The sequence below is a fragment of the Balaenoptera borealis genome (genome assembly GCF_965194805.1).
Source record: "Balaenoptera borealis genome assembly, chromosome: 12".
Classification (NCBI taxonomy): domain Eukaryota; kingdom Metazoa; phylum Chordata; class Mammalia; order Artiodactyla; family Balaenopteridae; genus Balaenoptera; species Balaenoptera borealis.
Window position 1 is genome coordinate 26,165,669 of NC_138869.1, and position 27,380 is coordinate 26,193,048.

The 27,380-nt window shown below is 38.1% G+C and overlaps 1 protein-coding gene across 2 annotated transcripts in view; it reads right to left on the reverse strand.

Moving 5' to 3' along the window:
• The window catches only part of TAFA1 (TAFA chemokine like family member 1), a 781,657-nt gene that overhangs the window by 314,080 nt on the left and 440,197 nt on the right, over positions 1-27,380 (reverse strand). The window lies entirely within an intron of this gene.

Below are 27,380 nucleotides of genomic sequence, written 5' to 3' on the forward strand. Positions count from 1 at the left end.
ATTTTAGAAGTGAAGAAACTGAGGCTCAGAGAGATTAAATAATTTGAAGGAAGGTCACATTGTTATTAGGTGGAGCCAGTGATTCAGGCTATTTTTATCTGAAGGTAGGATATACCTTGTATAATTCTTAACTTGCTCCCCCTTCTTCAATAGAGTGCCAGTCATTGACTCAATCTGTGAACTTCTAAAGGGCCAGTTCTGGAAGTGGGAAGCTTTCACTGAGGCCATAAAATCAGGGTGCTGGCTAGAGCTTTGAGTGGGCAGCTATATTTGACATATGAACTGAAATGGGTTGCCAACCCCAGAGCTGATATTTAAACTGGGAATACAGAGCCAGGAATTTATGAAACAGAGATAATAAAAACAAGGGCAGGGTTCAATGTCATTAAAGATCAATATGAAGCAACATTTAAAATAAAAGTTGCTCTCTGGGGCTACATTCCTAATATCAGAAAACTGGCATGTGGGTATGCTGAATTTAAAGAATCAAGGATGGGACAGACAGTGCTAGAATATCATTCATTCTTTCTTTCACTGAGCTAACATTTACTGAGCACCTACCATGTGACTAGCCATTGTAGATATAATGATGAACAGGATATAGACCACAACTTCTTAAAACTTCCATTCTAATTTTGCATTCCAAGATTTTAGATCAATCTACAAAGGATTTTATTTGGTATAAATCAGCCCCTGAATACACAATCATCAGTGGTAATCGAACAAGAGAGCTTGTCTAAAACTGATGACTACAGCTGGGACCTAGAAAGAATTGAGCATGGTCATTAACCCCCACCCCTCAATCTCATGGCATACACCTGGTCTCAACCATTAATGAAATAGAAATGACAGGCCATAAAGAATGTACATCACTCACTGCAGAAATACAAAGGATCATGAGAGATTACTACAAGCAACTATATGCCCATAAAATGGACAACGTGGAAGAAATGGACAAATTCTTAGAAAAGCACAACCTTCTGAGACTGAACCAGGAAGAAATAGAAAATATAAACAGACCAATCGCAAGCAGTGAAATTGAAACTGTGATTAAAAATCTTCCAACAAAAGCCCAGGACCAGATGGCTTCACAGGCGAATTCTAACAAACGTTTAGAGAAGAGTTAACACCTACCCTTCTCAAACTCTTCCAAAATATAGCACAGGGAGGAACACTCCCAAACTCACTCTACGAGGCCATCATCACCCTGATACCAAAAGCAGACAAAGATGTCACAAAAAAAGAAAACCACAGGCCAATATCACTGATGAACATAGATGCAAAAATCCTCAACAAAATACTAGCAAACAGAAACCAGCAGCACATTAAAAGGAAAATACACCATGATCAAATGGGGTTTATCACAGGAATGCAAGGATTCTTCAATATATGCAAATCAATCAATGTGACACACCGTATTAACAAATTGAGGGATACAAACCATATGATCATCTCAATAGATGCAGAAAAAGCTTTTGACAAAATTCAACATCCATTTATGATAAAATCTCTCCAGAAAGTAAGCATAGAGGGAACCTACCTCAACATAATAAAGGCCATATATGACAAACCCACAGCCAACATTGTTCTCAATGGTGAAAACCTGAAATCATTTCCACTAAGATCAGGAATAAGACAAGGTTGCCCACTCTCACCATTATTATTCAACATAGTTTTGGAAGTTTTAGCCACAGCAATCAGAGAAGAAACAGAAATAAAAGGAATCCAAATCAGAAAAGTAAAACTGTCACTATTTGCAGATGACATGATACTATATGTAGAGACTCCTAAAGATGCTACCAGAAAACTGCTAGAGCTAATCAATGAAACTGGTAAAGTAGCAGGATACAAAATTAATGCACAGAAATCTCTTGCATTCCTATACCCTAATGATGAAATATCTGAAAGAGAAATTAAGGAAACACTCCCATTTACCACTGCAACAAAAAGAATAAAATACCTGGGAATAAACCTACCTAAGGAGACAAAAGACCTGCATGCAGAAAACTATAAGACACTGATGAAAGAAATTAAAGATGATACAAACAGATGGAGAGATATACCATGTTCTTGGATTGGAATAATCAACATTGTGTAAATGACTATACTACCCAAAGCAATCTACAGATTCAATGCAATCCTTATCAAACTACCAATGGCAATTTTCACAGAACTAGAACAAAAAATTGCACAATTTGTATGGAAACACAAAAGACCCCGAATAGCCAAAGCAACCTTGAGAAACAAAAAAGGAGCTGGAGGAATCAGGCTCCCTGACTTCAGACCATACTACAAAGCTACAGTAATCAAGACAGTATGGTACTGGCACAAAAACAGAAATATAGATCAATGGAACAGGATAGAAAGCCCAGAGATAAACTCATGCACATATGGTCACCTTATCTTTGATAAAGGAGGCAAGAATATACAATAGAGAAAAGACAGCCTCTTCAGTAAGTGGTGCTGGGAAAACTGGACAGCTACATGTAAAAGAATGAAATTAGGACACTCCCTAACACCATACACGAAAATAAACTCAAAATGGATTAAAGACCTAAATGTAAGGCCAGACACCATCAAACTCTTAGAGGAAAACATAGGCAGAACACTCTATGACATAAATCAGAGCAAGATCTTTTTTGACCCACCTCCTAGAGTAATGGAAATTAAAACAAAAATAAAAAAAATGGGACCTAATGAAATTTAAACCTTTTGCACAGCAAAGGAAAACATAAACAAGATGAAAAGACAACCCTCAGAATGGGAGAAAATATCTGTAAATGAAGCAACTGACAAAGGATTAATCTCCAAAATATACAAGCAGCTCATGCAGCTCAATATCAAAAAACCAAACAACCCAATCCAAAAATGGGCAGAAGGCCTAAACAGACACTTCTCCAAAGAAGATATACAGATTGCCAACAAACACATGAAAGGATGCTCAACATCACTAATCATTAGAGAAATGCAAATCAAAACTACAATGAGGTATCACCTCACACTGGTCAGAATGGCCATCATTAAAAAAATCTACAAACAATAAATGCTGGAGAGGGTGTGGAGAAAAGGGAACCGTCTTGTACTCTTGGTAGGAATGTAAACTGATACAGCCACTATGGAGAATAGTATGGAGATTCCTTAAAAAACTAAAAATAGAACTTCCATCTGACCCAGCAATCCCAGTACTGGGCACATACCCTGAGAAAATCATAATTCAGAAAGAGTCATGTACCACAATGTTCATTGCAGCTCTATTTACAACAGCCAGGACATGGAAGCAACCTAAGTGTCCATTGACAGATGAATGGATAAAGAAGATGTGGCACATATATACAATGGAATATTACTCAGCCATATAAAGAAATGAAATTGAGTTATCTGTAGTGAGGTGGATGGACCTAGAGTCTGTCATACAGAGTGAAGTAAGTCAGAAAGAGAAAAACAAATACCATATGCTAACACATATACATGGAATCTCAAAAAAAAAAAAGGTTCTGATGAACCTAGGGGCAGGACAGGAATAAAGACACAGAGGCAGCGAATGGACTTGAGGACACGGGGAGGGGGAAGGGTAAGCTGAGACGAAGTGAGAGAGTGGCATGGACGTATATACACTACCAAATGTAAAATAGATAGCTAGTGGGAAGCAGCCACATAGCACAGGGAGATCAGCTCAGTGCTTTGTGACCACCTAGAGGGGTGGGATAGGGAGGGTGGGAGGGAGACGCAAGAGGGAGGGGATACGGGCATATGTATATACATATAGCTGATTCACTTCACTATACAGCAGAAACTAACACACCATTGTAAAGCAACTATAATAAAGATGTTAAAAAAAAAATAATGTACGTCACTAAAATTACCTTGAACAATAAAAATTAACCAGAAGAAGCAGCACATAAGATAATGTCAAATATCAAAAACTCATCTTTCCCTACTCTATCTATGGTTTTGTCCTCAATGCAAAAGAGCATGGAATCCAATTCAGAGTTAAGAAAACCTACCTTCCTTTCTCTCTGTGCCACTTAATGCTTAATGGAAACACAAAAACTGCTTTGCAAGAGCCAGAGTTTCCTTTACAAACTAACCAATATAAGAGATACTATAAGAGATACTAGTTTCAAATGGCTATATGGAAAAATATTTAGAAAGATTGCTTAAAAAAATTTTAAAACATGTAGAATAGGAGTAAAGGGAAAATAGTCTATTTCAACATTCTTTTTTTAAGCCAAATGACTATTTAAAATAATTAACCTAGTAAGTGATATGAGGAACTAACACTTGCTCTCACCAATGTCCAAGAAAGTTAGGAAAAGCTAAATTGCATTCTGCCTAAGTCAGGATTTCCTATACAGGAGGTGAAAAGTACTGAGAAACTTGACTGCATTAAAGTTAAAAAATTCCATTTATTTTAAAAGCAAGCAAGCAAATACCCTTAAGACAATAAAAAGACAATCCACAGAACAGAATATGCAACACAGATAAGAAAGATCTTATACCCAGAATATAAAACAATTTCTACAAATCAATAAGACAAAGCTAGACAACCCAGTAGAAAATGGGCAAGAAATTTAAACAATCTCACAGAATATTCCAATGGCCAATAACTCCATCAACGAGTGCTCAGCTTCATTAGTAATTAATAAAATGCAGATTAAAGCCAAAATACCACTGCAATACTCACCAAAATAGAAAAAATTAAAAAGACTGACAGAACCAAGTGCTGGCAAGGATGTAAAGCCAAAAGAATGATCATATACAGCTTCTAGCATAAATGTAAACTTGCAGAGCCTGTTGGAAAAATGCTTGCCATTTCCTACTAGAGATAAACAAATGCTTATCGTATATAATGACCTCAAATCCCACTCCTAAGTATGTACCCAATAAAAATACATGATTCCAACACACATGCAATGAAGTTCATGGCACTGTTATTTATAATAGCCCCAGACTGAAATTCAATATTACAGAGGATATCTAGAAACTGTCATGTAATCATACCATTCAATGATAAACTATGTCACTCAAGATAATCAATTTCACAAACATTTTGTTGAACAAATAGAGCCACAATGTGTTAGCCCATCATATAAAGTTCAAAAATAGATAAAACCAATCTGTAGGGTTAAAAGTTATGATAATACCTTTGGCTGGGGGTGATTAAGAGGGGCACGAGAAAGGCTTCTGAGTCACTGATAATGTTTTATTTCTAGATCTATGTGTTTTCTTTGTGATAGTTCGTTAAGCTATACATTTATGATTGATACCCTTCTCTGTGTGTTATACTTCCATAAATGAAAGATTTAAAGATACCTTGAAAGGCTGCTTATATGGAGAAAATGATATCAAATTATGTGGCAAGAAGACAAAATGGTAATGCTCATGTTTTATGCTGTATCCACACCAAATAATGGTAAGCAAAATCAAATTAGCGCAGGGCTGAGGGTTTTATTATTGCAAACATACTCCAAATTTCCATGAAAGTTTGGCCTGAAACAAAGAGTGAAGACTTAAAAATGGAATGCAGAGTTAGGAAACTGGCCTGAATCACCACCTTCACAAGTTTTACGTATTTTCAGAGATCTGCTAATTACCCACAGAGGAAAGGAGGACATTTGATTTTTAGAAGCATACTTTGTGGGCTAGGCCTACTGGTATGTTTTGAAGGGGCCAACTCCTAGGCAGGGGGGGGAAATTAACATGTCATTTCCAAAAGTTTGAGCTTCCTTGGAAGCCTAAAGGAATTCAATACATCCTGAGGACTTAGTAAAGAGTCTAGCACACACTAATATTTAATGAATGAATGAATGAATTAGAGACAAAGAAAAAGGTAGAGAAGGAAGCAGGAGAAAAGGAAGGGAAAAAGAGAGGGGGAGGGAGGAAAAAAGAAGACAGGAAATAGCCCAGGCAGGTTAGGTACCTGGATGAAGGAGGAAGGTGAAGAGGAGGTAAAGACACCTATAGTAGAATCAACAATGATTTCCAGCTCCAGGTGGGGACGAAACAAGAATTCTTTTCAGCAGTGGACACCTGACCCACAGTCTAATGTGTAAAACACAGACGCTGAGTTGCTTTGGTTAGAATGAGTAAGGAGACGGCAGAGCCCCACTTTCTTAGTAACTGACGCCACCAAGGACTGCTTTTTAAATATGGAAATATCAATGTACTGACAATTCAAAAGCATATTTTCCTTCAGCATGAGAAACCTTAAAATGCATGTGTTAGCAGCCACTAAAAGCCACAATGAATGTGTTCACTTCCTAACACCTGTTTATTGAACACTACTCTGTGCCTGTCTCTGTGCAAGTGATAAGGGGAACAACAGTGAAAGAAAACGCCTAATCTCTGCTCTCACATCTAAGTAAAACGGGCTTTTACTCAAGGACCTATTATTATTATAATGAGAAGGGGCTGCATTACGCTTTAGAGCACAAAATCACACTTGAATGAGTTCTCAAGCTCTCTTTTCAACAAAAGACATTTCAACTTGCTTCTCTGGCTTCCGGCAGTTCTGGGCACTTCCCTGGAAGAGTTAGGAAAGCATACCATGAATTGCTTAAAAATCCTCCAATGGTTTCTAATTGCCTTTAGGACAAAATTCAAAATCTATAGGATTTATAATACATTTCTCACTGTTGGGTAATAATTATTATAGAAGACCTTCAAGCTAATAGTAGATAGTCCTCCAAGGGGGTGGTACATGACAAAGGCACTAAATATTTATGAACTGCATGATGAGAAAGTTGTTTGGTTTTTAGCTTTCTTTCCAAGGGGGAAGTCTCATGTTGCTGCTGGGATAACTTTACCTCCTGCCTAACACTTGGTCCCTTTTTGACAGAGGGCAGGCTCCACGCTCAGCATCTTCCAATGGCAACAAGGCTCAGCTGCAATTTAACAACTTCATTTTGTTTCAATTTAGTTCATTTTAAAAGTGACCTTCTGTTTATGGGAGATGATGTTGGTGTCATATATACATAGTGATGTGATGCTTTCTTTTAAAATAAATTTAAGAAAAGAAGTAAACAGATGTACAGCAATGTATTAAGGAAATAAAAGTACAAGTGGTACTCAGGTGGACAAAACCATGAAACAGATATGAAAGTACCCAACACTGGTGCACAGAGGTTTATAACATCCTGTCGTTTTCACTGCTTCCCAGCCCCTCTCAAGCCACAAACTTCTCTTACTCCCTTTTCTAACCATTAAGGCTTTCCCTCTTTCAAATCTACCCTGTTTTATTGACTCTGGCCCACAAATATGATTTTCTCTATTTGGAAAACTCCCTTCGTTTTCTCTTCCCCTCCTTTCCTTCCCTTGACTGACTTGTACTCATTCTTCAAGGGCCCTTTGAATGCCACATCTTTAGGGCTGCTTTTCCTGCTGTCCTGACAAAGATTAGTCATGTGCGTGTTTACTGCACATTCAGATGTTTGTCTTCCCTAAGAGCCTGGGAGTTTCATGAGAACAGGGGCTTTGAGATGACTCTCTGGGGAGAGTTCCAGTCACATAGCAGAGTTAAACATTCATCAATTTGAACTGAATTGGGAGAAACAGCATCCCAAGCAGGAAACAGAATTTATACCAATGGTTGTTCAAATAAGATACACAACTATTTCCTGGGTGTCTGTGTAGAATACCCTTTTCCAGGCTTCTGCCCCCATGAATCTGCTTCATTACATTGGGTTCAGGAACCAGCGTATTTTAGAAGTGAAATGGTGGTCCACAGGCCACTCTGAGAAATGTTAAGTCTATACCTGTCACAGTCAACATCCTTTGGGCTTGATATCTTTCTTTTCCTGGAGCAATTCCACATGAATGAGTAGTTAATCTTTGCTCATTCAATCAAACCTAATATTTATTCAGCGCCCACTTTGTTAGCAAATGGGAGCTTCTATGTTCCCAGTATACACTGGAGCTAATCAATAGACCTGATATAGGGATAGAAGAAAAGATATCCCTCAAAATACCTCTGTAGCATTTTGAATTATTTTCTTAAAGGATAATTTTTATACTTACAAAGAATAAAATCTACTCTCATTCTGTTTTTCTTATACGGTCACATATATGCACACACACAGAGCTTAGCATCTTTAATGTGGAAAAAACATGTTGGTATACCTTCTAGCCATGGTGTTTCCAAAATATGAACTATAATAATTTTCTAAGCCTCCAGCCCTGCAAGGCGCATCTAATCTGGTAATTGCTTTCGTGTAGGATTTAGGATGAGATGGCTGTGATGTATCTTGTGGAGATGATCTATTTCACCACCATAGCCATCCTCTGTCAATCGTCTGAGTTATAAATGTTAGTGCCAACTCAGTCATTTGATTCCTTACTCACAGAAATGCATAGAAAAATTCAGGGAGACTAGCACATAATGCACTTTTTGCCGTCCTTTTCCTCTCTGAGACATACGAATGCACAATGTCATATTGACATCCTAGAGAAAAGCAGTTTAATGTTAGTGTTTAGATAGGATGTTTGCGTTTATGTTCAGGTTACGGATTAGGAACAATTACACTAAACTGTGATGAAGGGCAGGGTCTTTTTGAGTATATTAGCTTTGCATTACAGAAGGCCACGGTCAGCTCATTATCCCTCATTGTGCTTATCTGTGAACTACATGGCACTACACCGCATATTTCTGCATCCATTTTCCCTAACATGTTAACTACAGTTACAGCTGTTCTCTATGCATAGATTCCCATTCTGAGTGAAAGGAAACCATAGAACTGACTCTGATCTAAATAGAATGTGCTTAGCAGCAAATATGCTATCTTAATCCCTTATATTACCAAAGTGCGTTTGAAATAACCACACAGGAAATGAAGAAATGGACAGTTGCTAAATTCAAAAGTGATGCATGACCAAAAAGCTATGTTTCAAGTGGACTGCACAGGCTCTGGAATGAGCAAGTAACCTTGTCTCTCAAGGTTGAGGGCAGCAAATACATAGTAATGAAAAGATAAACGGGATCCAATAGCGTCTTCCAAATCCTAACAGTTCAAATCAGAAAGTCTTCATTACACCAAAAATATAGTTCATTCTCAAAATGGGGACTTGACTGAGCTATTAATATGCACCTCACTTTTTACCTCACTTGAGACAATACATCTGAAACATAATAAGTTGCTGGAGTGTTCTAATGCATGGTAATGCATGCCTTCTAGTTCATTATTTCCTGATGTTATGACATTGCTGTCCAATCCTGGGGTATAATGAGGAGCTCGAGATCTTATATTATCACTTAATGAAGTCCAATTAAGACTCGTTAACCTTTGATATACCCCGCATACTTAACGGACAATGAGTGGTCATAGGAAAACTTTAAAAGGTGAACTTGAGCACGATTAGTCAACGGATTTTTTGAAGAGTGAAAGCCCTCTCAAACGACCATTTTCACCTGAAGCAAGGGGCGGGGGATGCTATTGATTGATGATAAAACGACATACACACCCCTCAGGTGAAAGGTGTTGAATATTGCAAGTATATTATGGTGGAATAATTATTTGGGAGGGTTTGTAGAACCAACTGATAATACAGAAGCATGATTTTGATGATTTATGACATTTTATCTATGAACTGCCTGAACTTACATACAAATCATATTTCTTTTTATTTTTAATTAAATCCAACCCATATTTATCACCACCACATACATGCATAAAATATAAACAACATTCATAAAGCATGACATTATTACTAAACAAGAAACTAAACTGGTCAAAATTACTAATAAATGTATATAATGCATAAAGCAATATGCTTTTCCTAAGGTTTACAGGAATGCAAGGTTTATACAAAGAAACAGTTTGAAGGCTACAAGACATTACATTAAGGCGCACATTAAAATCTGTGTATATGAATATCATTGCACTTTAAAAGGATGTTCAGGTTAATCTGAAAAATTCAATATTCTATAAGAGCAGAGAAATTAAGTAATAGCAGAGATACAAGCTGAAGCAACAACCTAGCACTAATAATTTCTCCCAATTTTGATATTCAAACAGGTTTAGCTGTCAAAGTAGTTTTGAATAAAATACTACTGCATTGTACGTAGCCTTAACTCAAATATCACAACCTCAGAAGCTGAAGATATCGTGCATAGCACTCTATATCTGATTCATTTTTATCTCCAAACTGAGCACAGTAACTGGTACAATACAGGGGCTTTCACAAAGCTTGCTAAATACAAAAATGAACACTACCCTATTTCCCAACTGAGAAAGTGATACTGAGTAATCCACTCAGGGTTGCACAGCTTATCAGCAAAGAATCACATCCAGATCTTTGCAGACTCTGTTCTAGCCCTGCTCTGCTTCTTTCTTAACTTAGATTTCACCCTGTTTTACAGATTGAAGGAGGTGCAAACTTCACTCTTCTCCCAGTGCCTACTAAGAGGAGCCCATCCCAAATGTCTGCATCATTTCAAGTAGTCTCCTATAGGAGTCTGGTATTCTGGAAACTTGTCGTGGTCAATAGTTTCCATCCTTTTTGTGTCTGAGACATAGTTTTGATCATCAGGGTATTTGGAAGCACATCTAAAGGGACTTGACAAACAAACTCAAACAATACTGAAAAAGTAATACTCTAAGCAACATTTTAGCATAACAGTCTCTTGCAACAGTTAACTCCTCATTGGTTACCCTTTATTCATTTCATAGTTACTGAGTATCTCCAACATCAGCCATTACACTGAAACTACAGTCATGGGAATAGAGAAGTTTACTGCCTTGATTTATATAATCCCAAGGCAAGGTTTTTGTATGCACTAGTCAATGCACTGTCTTCCTCTGAAGTAATACAGTACATTATTTATCTACTGCTGCATAACAAATTACTCTGAAATTGAGCAGCTTAAAACTACAGAAAGTTTCTGTTGCTCAGCAATCTGGGCCCTCTGCTTCAGTGTCGCTTTCACAAGGCCACACTCAAGGTGTCAGCCAGGGCTGTGGTTTCATCTCAAGGCTCAACCAGGGAAGGATCTGCTTTTCCACTCATTCATGCACTTGTTGGGAGGATTCCATTCCTTGTGGGTTGTTGGACTGAGGGCCTGAGTTCCTGACTGGCTCTTGGCCAGAGGTCACCCTCGGTTCCTATTTAGTGTGTTTCGTCAACATGGCAGTTTGCTTCATGAAAGCAAGCAAGCTGAGGAGGCAAGACTGAGAGAGCCAGCAAGATGTAAGTCACAGCCTTTCATAAACTAATCTCAGAAGACAGAGCCCATCACTTTTGCTGATTCTGGTTTTTTCGTTTGTTTGTTTTTTTTAAGAAGACGATCACTAGGTCCAGCCCACACACAAGGGGAAGGGATGACACAAGGGCATGACAACTAGGAGTAGGGGATTGTTGGGGGACGGGGGTCATTCAGAAGCTGCCTACCACATATGATGTTACTGTTCTGGTGATCAGACACTTAAAAGGCTACGGGGCCAGGCAAGTCTCGTAAATAATTAAAGCATGTCAGATACTAAGAGAAATAAGGAGTGACAGGGACTATGGCAAACTAGAGGGTACGTGCCTCCTGTAGAAGGCGCCAACACTACAAAGCTCCTGCTGATGCTGGCCAAGGAGGAATGAGGGCTCATTTTTGCCAACTGACTGATTTTTCTACGGAGACTGTAAATCATAGTTCCTGTCTCCAATCATCTGAATTTCAAATGGGACAATATGGGCTGGCCAAACAAAACTTACTTACATGTTCTTGTTCAGCATCCTTTATCTTTTATTTGCTACAAGCTCCTCTGCCATTTCTGCTTACCATTTGCCCAGCTCAATATGAGACTCACAGTTATGATTAAAATATTATCTTTCCTCAACTATAGGTAGGAACAAGTCTTATGCAAGTGTCAAAATTTGATGTACACTAGTTGACTTGCTTAGAGTGCTTAATAATGGTTGATGATATATTTGCTTCAAATAAACACACAAATGAATGGGTGAGGTAGATGAAGAACACACAGGAGGCTGTTCTCCCAAATTTCAAGAGCATATATCCAAGCAAAGTTGCCTTATTTGACTTCAAACCCAATTCAAGAGAAGCTATTTTCTATTCCATGGAAGTGGATCATCCACCTCATTTATCTGATAACTAACAAATGGAAAATTCTAGCACTGCAGGGGTACATCAAGAAGAGACAGACTAGCTGATGTTCCTTTTGAAACTATAAAAAGAAAATATTTTCAGTGTTCTCCAGCAGGAGAGTTGCAAATAAGAAATCCTTGAACAAGGTGTTAGATAAGTGCTTGTTATTATATTATTACTTAATAATTCAGCAACACACAAAGGGTACAAAAAAAGAAAACCTTCAGTTTGGTTTTTACAACTTTTTTGTCTAAAAATACAAGCCAAAGTAAAATGAGCAAAAGGGAAAGATGAGCAAAATAAACGACAAAAAACCCCACGGTGCAAATCAAAAAATCATAATAAGACTCCCACTCTCATTCTGTGATACATATGCACTCCAATTAACTTCTGAAGGTCATTTAGTAGTACAGTGTTGTAACATGCCTAAAAATATTTTCAACCTAGAGAGACGAAAATCAGAAAAATATGCTGATCTGGTACATGTCCTTGAATTTTAAAATTTAAAAATACCCAAAGTGGTAGTTTTGTGCAGGGAAGGTGGGGAGATGTAAAATAGTTTTCCCGGAAGTAAGTTATGACCTAATGAAATTATGAATGATGAGGTGTGTCTCAAAACAACAGTTAAGTGCAATCCTGAGTGGTTCCGCTATAAAAAGCTACTCTTACTTAGCAAATAAGTGCCTTCTGAGCACCACGTTCTCCACTCCGTGAGATGTGCGTAACGAAAACATCTAACATCTCAAGAGTTCATCAGCTACAAAATAGCCCCAAACATGGAAGTCTGAGGATTTCTCCTTTGATCAGTAAGGAGGAAGCTCAGGGAGACACGTTGGATTTTCTTCAAGCCATTCTCCATAGGGCAGCAGCTTGAAGCATCTTCTTACACTGTCAACCTTATCACACCACCTCTTCTAGGACTTCTTCCTACATTCTCTCTCTCGTAGCTTATTTCATATGTAATAGTTTATACCTCTTAATTCCCTACCCCTATATTGCCCCTCGCCCCTCCCCTCTCCCCGCTGGTAACCACTAGTTTGCTCTCTATATCTGTGCGTCTCTATATCTGTGTGTCTGTTTCTTTTTTGTTATATTCACTAGTTTGTTGCAATTTTTAGATTCCACATATAAGTGATATCAGACAGGATTTGTCTTTCTCTATCTGACTTATTTCACTTAGCATAATACCCTCTAAGTCCACCCATGTTATTGCAAATGGCAAAATGTCATTCTTTTTTATGGATGAGTAGTATTTCATTGTGTATATGTATTTATATATATATAATATATATATATATATACACACACACACACACACACATAAATATCACATCTTCTTTATCCACTCATCTGTTGATGGACATTTCCATGTCCATTGATGGTGTTTCCATGTCTTGGCAATTGTAAATAATGCTGCTCTGAATATTGGGTTACGAGTATTTTTTTGAATTAGTATTTCTAAACTTCTTACATGGATAACAAAGCCCTGGGCTATCTTGCCCTAGTTTCCCTCTCCAAGCTAATCTCATCATTCTGGCTCACCTTCCCTGTTGTAGGCTAACTGGTCTTCTTTCAGATCCTTGGGCATACCAAGCTCTTTCCACCTCAAAGCATACACACGTGCTGATCGTTCACCAGGAATGCTTTTCCCTGAGCTGTTCTTCCAAACACTCTTTGTCTCTCAGTTATTAGCTTTATAGGTTCTGCCTCCTGGAAGCCTTCTCTGAATCCTGAATTAATTATCATGCCCCTCTCCCCTTGGTAATTTCCATCTTAACCCCTTGCTTGCTTGCCTCCTAATACCTATCATAATTCATGATTATTTGTCTGATTACTTCTTTCCACCAGATTATTGGCTAAATGAGAAAGGGACTCTGCCTACCCTATTCACCATTGTACCAGCATCTAATCAGAGTGTCTGGCACAATGGAAACAATTGATAAGTATGCAGTGTATAACTGAGTGGATGAACAAATGACATATTGAAAAACCATTTTAATAGATAGCTAATGGGAACCTGCTGTACAGCACAGGGAGCTCAACTCCATGCTCTGTGATGACCTAGACGGGTAGGATGGGGGTGGGGTGGGAGGGAGGTCCAAGAGGGAGGGTACATATAGCTGATTCACTTTCTTGTACAGCAGAAACTAACACAACATCGTAAAGCAGTTATACTCCAATTAAAAAAAAGTCATTTTGTCTCGGCTGCTGCAAAGCAACATAATAATAGCTATCATGTACTAGGCACTCTGCTGAGCAGTGTTATCTTTTTAACTTTTATAACAATCCTCTGAAGTAGCTACTATTATCACCATCACATTATAGAAACAGAAACAGAAGTTTAAAGGCTTTAAGTTATTTGCCCAAAACCCAGACAGATAGTACAGGGAGCAGGAACAGCGTTTGAACCCAGTTCTGTCTTAAGAGTTCCAGTTTGTAACTAGTACACACACAATTAATGTTAAATCTCTTGTTGAAAATCAGGAGGCCCTAATTATTTAGATTGGGACTATAGCTTAGATAACTGCTTAAAACCACATTTAAACTTGTACCCAAGATGACGATGTATCTAATCACAAATTGACTATAATAGGAGTTCACTCCTATTATATTCTTGATAACTACAGCTAGAAGCCTCAGGATGTCAAGTTTCCCTCTTCAAAAGAGCAAAGTGATAGACAGTAAAGGAGCATAGAACCTCAGGACTTTTTTATTTAGTGAGGTTTTCCCTTTAGCCACTAGCTCTGTAGCTACATCTACAGGAAGTCAAATGTGCACAGCAGTTTTCTAAAATGTGCATACGAAAGTTTAGATCCACTAAAACTGCTACGCATTAAGGTTGACATACCAATTAAATATCCCAGAACAGTCCATAGGAGCATGCCTTGGTGTCTCTATAGAGGCAACTAAGGAATTCACTGAGTTCCACTGCAGTGAAACATGTTACCATTTGTGCCTAATTAGAATGACTCTTTTTCCCTTTTAATTGCATTCCTATGTATACTCATCCCTGTTTATGTAATATAAACAGTGATACCCTCTGAGTTCCTGTAATATTTACAGTTTGAGTAAGGTTTATGAAGATACCTGTGAAAATACCAGGTCACGATGATCACCAGTCCATAAAACATCTTAATTCAAATGTCACCAAGAATCTGATGAGAAGTATAGCGAATCATAAACAACCAAATCAATTCTCCGCCACATTCCTCCTAGATCTGGCAAACAATCTACTCCCAGGTGGAGCTTTTGTGCTGAGTTTCATTCCGGAGTACAGCTTTACAGCAGAGTTATAAACCCCTAAATTGCTGATACAGCCTTAATTATCGCTATGCTGGTGACATTGCTCTAATGAACTCTTTGCTATTTTACATGGTCTGGGTATCCCAGAAGAAGCATTGTCTAAATGTATAAACACACTGGTCAGGGTTTAGTGGGATATTTTTGGAATAGAGTATTGGTAGGTGTGGGTGTGCAGCTTTTAGTGAAAATATGAATTATGTAAATTTTAATGAGTGACAACAAATGGTGATAGTGTTTGCCATTATAGAAAACACCTGCAATAATATAAATCCTTCCAATTTAAAAAATTTACCAAGATGAAAATGGAGAGTAAATGATCTGTAAATTGTATTTATATTTACATTATTTTCTACATTGCCTTCGACAGCAATAATTTGGCTTTCAAACTATAACATCAGCCACCTTTTTTCAGTTCCATGCAAACCAGTGCTTCTGAAAATGGTAGTGTGCTTACCAAGCACAATCTGGTTAAATTCACATTTTGATTCTGCATGTCTGTAACGGGGCCTAGAACTGTGCATTTCTCCCAAGCCGCTGATCCTTATTACTGTTTACTTGGAATGAAATTTTTACAAGATATTTTAGTTCCTGTGTTACGATTTTTATAACATTCAAAAACCACTTTGGAGGACCTTCAAGATGGTGGAGGAGTAAGACGTGGAGATGACCTTCCTCCCCACAAATATATCAGAAATACATCTACATGGGGAACAACGCCTACAGAACACCTACTGAAAGCTGGCAGAAGACCTCAGACCTCCCAAAAGGCAAGAAACTCCCCAAGTCCCTGGGTAGGGCAAAAGAAAACAGGAAAAACAGAGACAAAAAAATAGAGATGGGACCTGCACCTCTAGGAGGCAGCTGTGAAGGAGGAAAGGTTTCCACACACTAGGAAGCCCCTTCGCGGGCGGAGACTGCGGGTGGCAGAGAGGGGAAGCTACGGAGGAGAGCGCAGCCACAGGGGTGCAGAGGGCAAAGCGGAGAGATTCCCGCACGGAGGCTCGGCGCCGACCAGCACTCACCAGCCTGAGAGGCTTGTCTGCTCACCCGCCGGGGCGGGCAGGGCTGGGAGCCGAGGCTCGGGCTTCTGAGGTCGGATCTCAGGGAGAGGACTGGGGTTGGCGGCGTGAACACAGCCTGAAGGGGGCTAGTGCGCCACAGCTGGCTGGGAGGGAGTCCGGGGAAAAGTCTGGAACTCCCTAAGAGGCAAGACACCATTGTTTCGGGGTGCACGAGGAGAGGGGATTCAGAGCACCACCTAAACGAGCTGCAGAGACAGGCGCGAGCTGCGGCTATCAGCGCGGACCCCAGAGACGGGCATGAGATGCTAAGGCTGCTGCTGTCGCCACCAAGAAGCCTGTGTGTGAGCACAGGTCACTCTCCACATCACCCCTCCTGGGAGCCTGTGCAGCCCGCCACGGCCAGGGTCCCGTGATCCGGGGACAACTTCCCCAGGAGAACGCACTGCGCACCTCAGGCTGGTGCAACGTCACGCCGGCCTCTGCCGCTGCAGGCTCGCCCCGCATCCGTACCCCTCCCTCCCCCCGGCCTGAGTGAGCCAGAGCCCCCGAATCAGCTGCTACTTTAATACCGTCCTGTCTGAAGAAAGAACAGATGCCCTCAGGTGACCTACACGCAGAGGCGGGGACAAATCCAAAGCTGAATCCCGGGAGCTGTGCGAACAAAGAGAAAGGGAAATCTCTCCCACCACCCTCAGGAGCAGCGGATTAAATCTCCACAATCAAGTGGGTTGTTATCACTGGTGGATTTGTTTACTGGTGAGGTTGCTCTCTTTGTTTTTCATTACTTTTATTTTTTTAATAATATATTTTTAAATTTTTTATTTTAATAACTTTATTTTAATTTCTTTTTTTCTCCCTTTTCTTCTGAGCTGTGTGGCTGACAGGGTCTTGGTGCTCCAGCCGGGTGTCAGGCCTAAGCCTCTGAGGTGGGAGAGCTGAGTTCAGGACACTGGACCACCAGAGACCTCCTGGCCCCTCGTAATATCAATCAGGGAGAGCTCTCCCAGAGATCTCCGTCTCATGCTAAGACCCAGCTCCACTCAATGACCAGCAAGCTCCAGTGCTGAACACCCCATGGCAAACAACTAGCAAGACAGGAACACAACCCCACCCATTAGCAGAGAGGCTGCCTAAAATCATACTAAGTTCACAGACACCCCAAAACACACCACCAGATGTGGACCTGCCTACCAGAAAGACAAGATCCAGCCTCATCCACCAGAACACAGGCACCAGTCCCCTCCACCAGGAAGCCTACACAACCCAATGAACCAACCTTACCCACTGGGGGCAGACACCAAAAAAACAGGAACTATGAACATGCAGCCTGCAAAAGGGAGACCTCAAACACAGTATGTTAAGCAAAATGAGAACACAGAGAAATACGCAGCAGATGAAGGAGCAAGGTAAAAACCCACCAGACCAAACAAATGAAAAGGAAATAGGCAGTATACCTGAAAAAGAATTCAGAGTAATGATAGTAAATATGATCCAAAATCTTGGAAATAGAATGGAGAAAATACAAGAAACATTTAACAAGGACCAAGAAGAACTAAAGAGCAAACAAACAATGATGAACAACACAATAAATGAAATTTAAAATTCTCTAGAAGGAATCAATAGCAGAATAACTGAGGCAGAAGAATGGATAAGTGACCTGGAAGATAAAATAGTGGAAATAACTACCACAGAGCAGAATAAAGAAAAAAGAATGAAAAGAGTTGAGGACAGTCTCAGAGACCTCTGCGACAACATTAAACTCACCAACATACGAATTATAGGGGTCCCAGAAGAAGAAGAGAAAAAGAAGGGGACTGAGAAAATGCTTGAAGAGATTATAGTTAAAAACTTCCCTAATATAGGAAAGGAAATAGTCAATCAAGTCCAGGAAGCAGAGAGAGTCCCATACAGGACAAATCCAAGGAGAAACATATTACATATGTAATATGTACATGAACATAAACACATATTAATCAAACTATCAAAAATTAAATACAAAGAAAAAATATTAAAAGAAGCAAGGGAAAAGCAAAAAATAACATACAAGGGAATCCCGATAAGGTTAACAGCTGATCTTTCAGCAGAAACTCTGCAAGCCAGAAGGGACTGGCAGGACATATTTAAAGTGATGAAAGGGAAAAACCTACAACCAAGATTACTCTACCCAGCAAGGATCTCATTCAGATTCGATAGAGAAATTAAAATCTTTACAGACAAGCAAAAGCTAAGAGAATTCAGCACCACCAAACGAGCTTTACAACAACTGCTAAAGGAACTTCTCTAGGCAGGAAACACAAGAGAAGGAAAAGACCTACAATAACAAACCCAAAACAATTAAGAAATGGTAATAGGAACATACATATCAATAATTACCTTAAATGTAAATGGATTAAATGCTCCAACCAAAAGACACAGACTGGCTGAATGGATACAAAAACAAGACCTGTATATATGCTGTCACACACTTCAGACCTAGGGACACATACAGACTGAAAGTGAGGGGATGGAAAAAGATATTCCATGCAAATGGAAATCAAAAGAAAGCTGGAGTAGCAATTCTCATATCAGACAAAATAGACTTTAATCGTAAAGCAATTATACTCCAATAAAGATGTTAAAAATAAATAAATAAAATAAAATAAAGACTATTATGAGAGACACAGAAGGACACTACATAATGATCAAGGGATCAATCCAAGAAGAAGATATAACAATTGTAAATATTTATGCACCCGACATAGAAGCACCTCAATACATAAGACAAATGCTAACAGTCATAAAAGGGGAAATCAACAGTAACACAATTACAGTAGGGGACTTTAACACCCCACTTTCACCAATGGACAGATCAACCAAAATGAAAATAAATAAGGAAATACAAGCTTTAAATGACACAATAAACCATATAGATTTAATTGATATTTATAGTACATTCCATCCAAAAACAACAGAATACACTTTCTTCTCAAGTGCTCATGGAACATTCTCCAGGATAGATCATCTTGGATCACAAATCAAGCCTTGGTAAATTTAAGAAAATTGAAATTGTATCAAGTATCTTTTCCGACCACAACGCTATAAGACCAGATATCACTTACAGGAAAAAATCTGTAAAATGTACAAACATATGGAAGCCAAACAATACACAACTAAATAACCATGAGATCACTGAAGAAATCAAAGAGGACATCAAAAAATACCTAGAAACAAATGACAATGAAAACACGATGGCCCAAAACTATGGGACACAGCAAAAGCAGTTCGTAGAGGGAAGTTTACAGCGGTAGAATCCTACCTCAAGAAACAAGAAAAATCTCAAATAAACAACCTAACCTTACACCTAAAGCAATTAGAGAAAGAAGAACAAAAAGAAACCCCAAAGTTAGCAGAAGGAAAGAAATCATAAAGATCAGATCAGAAATAAATGAAAAAGAAATGAAGGAAACAGTAGCAAAGATCAATAAAACTAATAGCTGGTTCTTTAAGAAGATAAACAAAACTGATAAACCATTAGCCAGACTCATCAAGAAAAAAAGGGAGAACACTTGTATCAACAGAATTAGAAATGAAAAAGGAGAAGTAACAACTGACACTGCAGAAATAACAAGGATCATGAGAGATTACTACAAGCAACTATATGCCCATAAAATGGACAACGTGGAAGAAATGGACAAATTCTTAGAAAAGCACAACCTTCCAAGACTGAACCAGGAAGATATAGAAAATATAAACAGACCAATCACAAGCAGTGAAATTGAAACTGTGATTAAAAATCTTCCAACAAAAGCCCAGGACCAGATGGCTTCACAGGTGACTTCTAACAAACGTGTAGAGAAGAGCTAACACCTACCCTTCTCAAACTCTTCCAAAATATAGCAGAGGAAGGAACACTCCCAAACTCATTCTACAAGGCCACCATCACCCTGATACCAAAACCAGACAAAGATGTCACAAAAAAAGAAAACCACAGGCCAATATCACTGATGAACATAGATGCAAAAATCCTCAACAAAATACTAGCAAACAGAATCCAGCAGCACATTAAAAGGATCATACAACATGATCAAGTGGGGTTTATCCCAGGCATGAAAGGATTCTTCAATATACGCAAATCAATCAATGTGATACACCATATTAACAAATTGAGGGATACAAACCATATGATTATCTCAGTAGATGCAGAAAGGGCTTTTGACAAAATTCAACACCCATTTATGATAAAAACCCTCCAGAAAGTAGGCATAGAGGGAACTTACCTCAACATAATAAAGGCCATATATGACAAAGCCACAGCAACATTGTTCTCGATGGTGAAAATCTGAAACCATTTCCACTAAGATCAGGACAAGACAAGGTTGCCCACTCTCACCACTATTATTCAACATAGTTTTGGAAATTTTAGCCACAGCAATCAGAGATGTAAAAGAAATAAAAGGAATCCAAATCGGAAAAGAAGAAGTAAAACTGTTACTGTTTGCAGATGACATGATACTATACATAGAGACTCCTAAAGATGCTTCCAGAAAACTACTAGAGCTAATCAATGAAACTGGTAAAGTAGCAGCATACAAAATTAATGCACAGAAATCTCTTGCATTCCTATGCACTAATGATGAAAAATCTGAAAGGGAAATCAGAAAGAAACACTACTATTTACCACTGCAAGAAAAAGAATAAAATACCTAGGAATAAACCTACCTAAGGAGACAGAAGGCCTGCATGCAGAAAACTATAAGACACTGATGAAAGAAATTAAAGATGATACCAACAGATGGAGAGATATACCATGTTCTTGGATTGGAAGAATCAACATTGTCAAAATGACTATACTACCCAAAGCAATCTACAGATTCAATGCAATCCCTGTCAAACTACCACTGGCATTTTTCACAGAACTAGAACAAAATATTGCACAATTTGTATGGAAACACAAAAGACCCCGAATAGCCAAAGCAATCTTGAGAAAGAAAAACAGATCTGGAGGAATCAGTCTCCCAGATGTCAGACTACACTACAGAGCTACAGTAATCAAAACAGTATGGTACTGGCACAAAAACAGAAATATAGATCAATGGAACAGGATAGAAAGCCCAGACATAAACCCACGCACATATGGTCACCTTATTTTTGATAAAGGAGGCAAGAATATACAATGGAGAAAAGACAGCCTCTTCAATAAGTGGTGCTGGGAAAACTGGACAGCTACATGTAAAAGAATGAAATTAGAACACTCCCTGACACCATACACAAAAACAAACTCAAATGGGTTAAAGGTCTAAATGTAAGGCCAGACACTATAAAACTCTTAGAGGAAAACATAGGCAGAACACTCTATGACATAAATCACAGGAAGATCCTTTTTGACCCACCTCCTAGAGACATGGAAATAAAAAGAGAAATAAACAAATGGGACCTAATGAAACTTAAAAGCTTTTGCACAGCAAAGGAAACCATAAACCAGACGAAAAGATAGCTCTCAGAATGCGAGAAAATATTTGTAAACAAAGCAACTGATAAAGGATTAATCTCCAAAATATGCAAGCAGCTCATGCAGCTCGATATGAAAAAAACAAACAACCCAATCCAAAACTGGGCAGAAGACCTAAATAGACATTTCTCCACAGAAGATATACAGATGGCCTACAGACACATGAAAGAATGCTCAACATCATTAATCATTAGAGAAATGCAAATCAAAACTACAATGAGATATCATCTCACACCGGTCAGAATGGCCATCATCAAAAAATCTAGAAACAATAAATGCTGGAGAGAGTGTGGAGGAAAGGGAACACTCTTGCACTGTTGGTGGGAATGTAAATTGATACAGCCACTATGGAGAACAGTATGGAGGTTCCTTAAAAAACTACAAATAGAACTACCATACGACCCAGCAATCCCACTACTGGGCATATACCCTGAGAAAACCATAATTCAAAAAGAGTCATGTACCACAATGTTCATTGCACCTCTATTTACAATAGCCAGGACCTGGAAGCAACCTAAATGTCCATCGACAGATGAATGGATAAAGAAGATGTGGCACATATATACAATGGAATATTACTCAGCCATAAAAAGAAATGAAATAGAGGTATTTGTAATGAGGTGGATGGAGTTAGAGTCTGTCATACAGAGTGAAGTAAGTCAGAAAGAGAAAAACAAATACAGTATGCTAACACATATATACGGAATCTAAGGAAAAAAAAAAAAAAAAGGCCATGAAGAACCTAGTGGCAAGACGGAAATAAAGACACAGACCTTCTAGAGAATGGATAACTAGTGGGAAGCAGCCGCATAGCACAGGGAGATCAGCTCGGTGCTTTGTGACCACCTAGAGGGGTGGGATGGGAAGGGTGGGAGGGAGGGAGATGCAAGAGGGAAGAGAAATGGGAACATATTGTATATGTATAACTGATTCACTTTGTTATAAAGCAGAAGCTAACACACCATTTAAGGCAATTATACTTCAATAAAGATGTTTAAAAAAAAAATAAAAACTACAATGAGGTATCACCTCACACCAGTCAGAATGGCCATCATCAAAAAATCTATAAACAATAAATGCTGGAGAGGTTGTGGAGAAAAGGGAACCGTCTTGTACTGTTGGTAGGAATGTAAACTGATACAGCCTCTATGGAGAACAGTATGGAGGTTCCTTAAGAAACTAAAAATAGAGCTACCATCTGACCCAGCAATCCCACTACTGGGCGTATACCCTGAGAAAACCATAATTCAAAAAGAGTCATGTACCACAATGTTCATTGCTGCACTATTTACAATAGCCAGGAAATGGAAGCAACCTAAGTGTCCACTGACAGATGAATGGATAAAGAAGATGTGGCACATATATACAATGGAATATTACTCAGCCATGAAAAGAAACGAAATTGAGTTATCTGTAGTGAGGTGGATGGACCTAGAGTCTGTCATACAGAGTGAAGTAAGTCAGAAAGAGAAAAGCAAATACATATATATGGAATCTAAAAAAAAATGTTCTGAAGAACCTGGGGCAGACCAGGAATAGAGACGCAGATGTAGAGAATGGACTTCAGGACACGGGGAGTGGGAAGGGTAAGCTGAGACGAAGTGAGATAGTGGCATGGACATATATACACTACCAAATGTAAAAGAGATAGCTAGTGGGAAGCTGCCACATAGCACAGGGAGATCAGCTTGGTGCTTTGTGATCACCTAGAGGGGTGGGATAGGGACGGTGGTAGGGAGATATAAGAGGGAGGGGATATGGGGATATATGTATACGTTTAGCTGATTCACTTTCTTATACAGCAGCAACTGACGCAACAATGGAAAGCAATTATACTCCAATAAAGATGTTAAAAAAATAAAATTAAAAAATTAAAAAGGTAAAAAGAAACAGTTAAAAAAAACCACTTTGGATATAAGTTCGGTGACAGATTCACACCAAGAAATATGTTATGTTGAAAACTGGAGATACGATTTTTTAATTTAAAATCCTATAACTTGTTACCTAAACATTCTTTCAGTAATGGTTGTCATACTGTTTAAAAAAAAAAAAAAAAACCTTCCATAAATCAATAACTCTGGAAATGAAGAGAGTCACTTCAAAATTCCATGAGGAAAGGCAAACAACCAGTATGACAAACCACAGTGCTAATCTAGGAAAAGAGTCCTAAGAAAGAAATCAATGCTGACAAGACAAAAAGCAGGGTGAAAGCACTTATTTGAAGATTCACATCCCCCATCCTTTACATGTACTCTCATAGGAAAATGAATCTTGAATCCTGCAAGTTTACTAAGTGTTTGAGGTTTTCAAAATACACTCTCTGGATAAATATATGAAACCCCATGTATTTAAAATCTAGAAAAAGATAAAACAAGGAACCTCACAATATACTATTACTCAGGTTCTCTTTGTTTCAAGTTTGACATCTCAAAATGATTAAATGCTCTTTTACAACATGAGGATATTCCACTGCCTTTAAGAAAATCTTAGGAGGCGGGTTGGCTTAAAAGCTGTAGTCCCTAAGCTGAGTATGAAAAAGCATCACGTGGATATTAGGCCACATTGTGTGACTACAGATTCTAATTTCTACTCTGAAAAAAATAAAAATAAAACCAAAGCAATGAACACAGAACACTGCTATTAAGTTTGGAGGATTTCCTCAAAATATGTACCTTTATCAAGAGTACTGGGAGATTCAAAAATCAACCTACACAGGAAAGTGAAGAGGCTATTAAGTGCACTAAAGAAATGAATACATGTTCTGTTGTATTTATTGGAAGAATTACATCTCCCACTTGTCAGAAAACGCGTATATTTCTAGGTGTGAACTGCCACTCAAGTATTTGCAAAATGGCTTTGGAATGATGTGTGTGATTCATGACTTTGACATTGCATCAAATGAAATGTTAGTAATAGAGAAACAGACACACTAATTAATATTATATGCACTCAAAGTTTGTGGTACTTCAGATGGTTTAAAGTTTACCTTTTAGGGACCATGCGATTTTGTTGGGGAGGAATACAGGGATCTCAAAGAAAATATTTAAGACACAGAGATATGTATTTAAATATAAAGACCTTATATACAGACCTTAGAGTGATACAGCTGAAAAATCCGTCAGAAGTTATCTAGTCTGGGAAGTTTTAACTTTTCTTTTTAGCCAATCAAAACATTGTACAATATATAAAACACAAAAAACAGATAAATCAGATCTGTTCTGGATGGGGTCCCTCTGCTCTCCTGTCCTCTCACACTTTTCCCACAGTGTGCCACCTTCTTCAGCTTCTGAAGATGACAACCCGGAGTAGATCGTTCTGCCACTTGTCTAATATGACCCCCACATTTTACTCCAGAATTATGAAATGACTTGTCAAATAGCACACCTGTACTTGCTGTCAGAACTTGAACTAGGATTCTAGTTGGGTTCTCCTTATTCTTGGTCCACAATGGTGGTCCACCCTGATATTGTGTTGCCCCAGTTGATAGGACAGTTATAAATCTCTCCCAAGCATGTTCAGTAAAACATTAAGTTTTGCTCAATGTACACATCAGGGCAATGATTTTGTAGCTTCCTGAATTCAAATTGCTACACTTAACCCAAATTACTAGAGTATAATGACATATTAGTTAAGAGTTTGAACGGTTTTTCTTTTTTTAAATCACACCTTTATTGAGATTCAATTCAAAAACCCTAAAATTCACCCTAAAGTATAAAATTCAGTAGTTTTTAGTATATTCAGTCTTGCAATCATCACTGCTATCTAGAGATAGAACATTTCATCACCCCCAAAAGACCCCATATCAATTAGTGTACCAGCCAGTCACTCCTTATTCCTCCCTACCTCCAGCACTGAAAACCACTAATCTACATTCTACCTCTATGGATTTGCCTATTCTAGACATTTCATATAAAGAGGATCATAAATTATATAGCAGTTTTGACTGGCTGTGTTCACTTAATGTTTTCAAGGTTTATGCATGTTATAGCACGTAGCTGCACTTTATACCTTCCTATGGTCAAATAATATACTCTTCTAGGATAAACCACATTTCCTTTATCCATTCAGTAGTTGATGGACACCTGGGCTGTCTCCAATTTTGGACTATTATGAATAATGCTGCTATAAACATTTGTGTATAGGATTTTTGGGTGGATGTATGTTTTCAGTTCTTTGGGGTATACCCCTAGGAGTGGAATTGCCGAGTCATATGATAACTCTATGTTTAACATTTCAAGGAATTCACCACCTACTTTCTAGAGCATCTGCACCATTTTACAATCTAATCAGTAATGTATGGGTGTATGAGGGCTCCAGTTTCTCTATATCCTTTCCAATCCTTGTTATTTTCTTTCTTTTTCCATTAGCCGTCTTGGTGGGTGTGAAGTGGTATCTCATTGTAAATTTTATTTCTATTTCCTGAACAACCAATGATTTTGAGCACCTTTTCAAGGGCTTATTGGCCATTTGTATTGATAAATCTTCTTTGGAGAAATGTCTGTTCAAATCTTTTGCCCATTTTTAATTGAATTGTCTTTTTATTGTTTTCATTATTGAATTATGAATTCTTTATATATTCTAGACACTAGATACTTATCACGTATGTGATTTGAAATTATTTTCAAATAAATTTTAAATTATTAAATTATTTTCAACTCCATTCTGGAGTTGTATTTTCACTTCTGGATGGTGTCCATTAAACACAAAAGTTTAATGATAATAATAATAAAGTTCAATTTATCTTTTTTCTTTTGTTGCTTCTGTTTTTCATGTCACACCTAAGAAACTATTGCCTAATACAAAGTCACTAAGATTTACTCTCATTTTCTTCTAAAGTTTTGTAGTTCTAGCTCTTACATTTAGTTCTATAATCCATTATGAGTAATTTTTTAGATGGTATGAGGTAGAGATCCAACTTCACTTTTTTTTGCATGAAACTATCTAGTTGTTGAATAGACAATCTTTTCCCCACTGAACTGAGTTGGCTCCCTTGTTAAAATCAACTGACCAAAATGTAAGTTATCTTACATCATAAGGGTATATATAATATGTATGGCATAAGGATGGAAATTATTTAGTAATTCCAGAAACACACTGTTTTGTTTCTGCTATTCTGGGTCACTTGTATTTCCATATGAATTTTAGAATCAACGTGTCAAAATGCAAAAAATGTAGCTTGGAATTTTGACAGAAATTACATTAAATCTAAATAAATTTGGACAGTTTTTTCATCTTAACAAGATTAACTCTTTCAATCATGGACATATAATGCTTTTAAATTAACTTAGGTATATAATTTCTTTCAATGATGTTTTGTAATTTTCAGTGTACAAGTCTTGCACTTCTTCTGTCAAATTTATTCCTAAGTATTTTATTCTTTTTGTTGCTAGTGTAAATGGAATTTCTTTCTTAACCTCTCCTTGGGACACTTCACTACTACTACATAGAAATACAATTTTTTTTTTGTATTGATCTTGTATCC